Source organism: Bison bison, unplaced genomic scaffold (genome assembly GCF_000754665.1).
Source record: "Bison bison bison isolate TAMUID 2011002044 unplaced genomic scaffold, Bison_UMD1.0 scf7180017864146, whole genome shotgun sequence".
Taxonomy (NCBI): domain Eukaryota; kingdom Metazoa; phylum Chordata; class Mammalia; order Artiodactyla; family Bovidae; genus Bison; species Bison bison.
Genome location: NW_011494718.1, coordinates 12,017,691 through 12,021,214, shown reverse-complemented (window position 1 = coordinate 12,021,214; position 3,524 = coordinate 12,017,691).

Below are 3,524 nucleotides of genomic sequence, written 5' to 3'. Positions count from 1 at the left end.
GGCCTTTTTTTTTTTTTTTTAACATAAGAGATTGGCTTCTGGCTGGACGAAAGGAAAAACAACGACACTTCATCTGCGTTGTTTTGTCATTCCTAATTTATTAATATAGCAATACCAAACGACTTACGGGTTTTTTAAAAAATGGTATTCCTTCAGCATCATGCCCAAGGCCAGGATGGACATAGGCAGCTTTCCATGTTTGGTGTGGTGCGGGTTCATGTTCTCATTCGTGCACACACACCTCAGGGTGGGAACCTTCTGTCACGTGAATACCTTGGTGAGAAAAGAATTCCTTTTCCATGAAGAAAGAACAGGATCTTTTTGAAAGTGGAGTCGTTAATAATGGTTGAGGAAAAAGCAAAGAGAGGAAGCAAAGGAACTTCCAGTGGATGGTATGTGGGCAGTAGATACTCCTGGCCTCCCCTTCTGCCTTCTCCAGAAGGAGCCCTGGGAAATACAAGCTATTTCAGAAGGGAATTCATTCTTGTCTCTGTAAACAAGGTGATATTTTGCTTTGTGGCTTTATTTCTGCCTAACTATATGTAAGGTGCTCTGTCATTTCAGTCCTGTCTGACTCTTTGAGACCCCATGGACTGTTGCCCACCAGGTTCCTCTGTCCATAGAATTTTCCAGGAAAGAATACTGGAATGGGTTGCCATTTCCTACTCTAGGGGATCTTGCCAGCCCAGAGATCAAGTGTCTCTTGCAAACAGATTCTTTACTGTTGAGCCACTGGGAAAGCCCTGTACATAGTAATTAATCCTATTGGATTTCCCAGACAAGTTGAAATGTAAACTGCTAGTTTTTTGAAAACAAGTTTCTAAGAGAGGGTTTCTTAATCCAATTTATTTTCATTTGTTTATTCAACAAATAGACCTGAGTCCACTGGAAACTGATTATACCCAAGAAGGTATGCCCTTGACTATAGGTATCTATGGTGTGATGGAGAGCAAGAGGAGGTTAGAGAGTGATCTAGATTTCAGTCTTTTATCTGGTGCTTGTCACTTGTCTGTACTATGACAAATCAGTTCACCTCCTGGAAATCAGTGAAAGGAGGAGTTACCTACCTCACCAGGTTTTGTGACGATATGCCTTAACATCCAAATAACCCTTAAATACACCTGAAATATGCTAGCATCCCTGAAAAGACTTGAACTGTACTAGTGAACAGGTGCTCAATGATGTTCCATAAAATGAACTCCTTCATTTATTCTCCTTTCTTTCTAATTGTTTCTCCTCCATCCTGGAGTGGAAGCTAGCAGAATGAATGGCCACCTGAGACTGAGGATTTAGGGCAGCCCAGGTGGGGTTATAGAACTGTTCAGCATCCCCGTGGTGAATTTCCCCAGAAACAGTAGTTTGCACTCATGCTTCATCAAAATGCACTTCAACATTGTTATTAGCAAAATGAAGTTCTAGGTACCAATTTGGTTAGAATAAATAGATAAAAATCCTGGATTTTAAGCATAATTTCAAAGTTGACAAATTAGCCGTTAGAAATCAGCTAATCAAATGACTTCTGAAACTGATAATATACCGCAGAAGTGACAGGTCCAAAGCCAGTGACTAGCTGGGCTCAGACAAGAGCCAAGGTGTCCTGACTTCTGCAGAGGACTGACCTACCCTTTGTTTTTTCCTTCAACAATTAGATGTTGAGTTCTTACTCTGAATAAGAATGGTACCAAGGTCAGGGGACAAAGCTATAAACAAGATAAAGTTCCTGTTCCCCCAAGAGTTAATTTTTGTAAGGGTACCAAACCAAAGCCAAATTTTGTTGTTATAGTTGCGGTGACTATCATAAAGACAATAAATTATGGAGGGTGATAGAGATCCTGTGGGTTGGGGAGGTGGCAAGTGGGATGTTCTCTGGGACAGAGTGGTCAGAAAAGTCTCCATAAGATCTGAGGAAGGAATCATCCACAAGAGAAATCTGACCTATCCAAATAACCGCTTAATATGGACATATGACTCATCAATACCTCCAAATAAGAATTCTCGATTTTCTCCTCCCAAATCTCTTCCTCCCCTGGTTTTCCTTATTTCACTAAATGGCACGATCCTTCTTTCTTTTACTCAGACCAGAAACCTGGAATCAGCTTTAACTTCTCTCTCACACACCCTCCACTTTTCTTAGATGTAAATGTCACCTCCTTAGAGCATCCTCCATTGGCCATCGTATTTTTAAAAAGCATCATTGTCGCTGGCACTGCTTTATTCTTTTCCATAGCACTACTTTACATTATATTATAGACTTATTAATTTTTGTTTATTTTCTTTTCAACTAGAATGCATGCTTTATAAAGACAGATTTGTTTATTTATTCAGTGCTCTATTTCCAGTGCCTAGAAAAGAGTCTGACATATAGTAGATATTCAACAAGTATTGATTGAGTGTTGAATGAATAGAGGAAGAGATTAAATAAATAGAGGAGAGTGCTTACTCCTTGAAAGGAAACTTATGACCAACCTGGATAGCATATTTAAAAGCAGAGACATTACTTTGCCAACAAAGGTCCATCTAGTCAAGGCTATGGTTTTTCCAGTAGTCATGTATGGATGTGAGAATTGGACGGTGAAAAAAGCTGAGTGCCAAAAAATTGATGCTTTTGAACTGTGGTGTTGGAGAAGACTCTTGAGAGTCCCTTGGACTGCAAGGAGATCCAACCAGTCCATCCTAAAGATCAGTCCTGGGTGTTCATTGGAGGGACTGATGTTGAAGCTGAAACTCCAATACTTTGGCTACCTCATGGGAAGAGTTGACTCACTGGAAAAGACTCTGATGCTGGGAGGGATTGGGGGCAGGAAGAGAAGGGGATGACAGAGGATGAGATGGCTGGATGGCATCACTGACTCGATGCACATGGGTTTGGGTGGACTCCTGGAGTTGGTGATGGACAGGGAGGCCTGGTGCGCTGTGATTCATGGGGTCTCAAAGAGTCGGACGCGACTGAGCAACTGAACTGAACTGAACTGAGAGGACCTAGGACCAAGTACTGAGACAGTCCAACATTTGGAAATGTAGAGGAGGAAATGTCAGTGTAGGGGACAGAGAAGCAGCAGCCAATGAGGTAGGGGAGAGGCCAGGGTAGCACAGAGTCCTGGAAGGCAAGATAGGAATGTATTCCAATAAGAAGAGGGTATTCAACTCATTTACATCCTGCTGGAAAGTCTAGATAAATGAAAACAGAGAAATGCCTATTGACATTGGGAAGATGAAGGTCAGTGGCGAACTTGACAGGAGCAAGTCTAGTAAAATAGTGACATTTGGAACCAAACTAGAATGGATTAAAACATGAGTGGAAGGAGAGAGTGCACAGACAAAGTTTTGGATGAGGAAAGGAGAGAAAAAGAGCTGTAGCAGGAAGAGAATACAGAGTCAAAGGATAATCATTGCTTAAAAAAACTTTTTAAAAGATTTTTTTCATGTGGACCATTTTTAAAGTCTTTATTGAATTTGTTACAATATTGCTTCTGTCTTATATGTTTTGGTTTTTTGGCCTGAAGGCATGTGGGATCTTAGCTCCC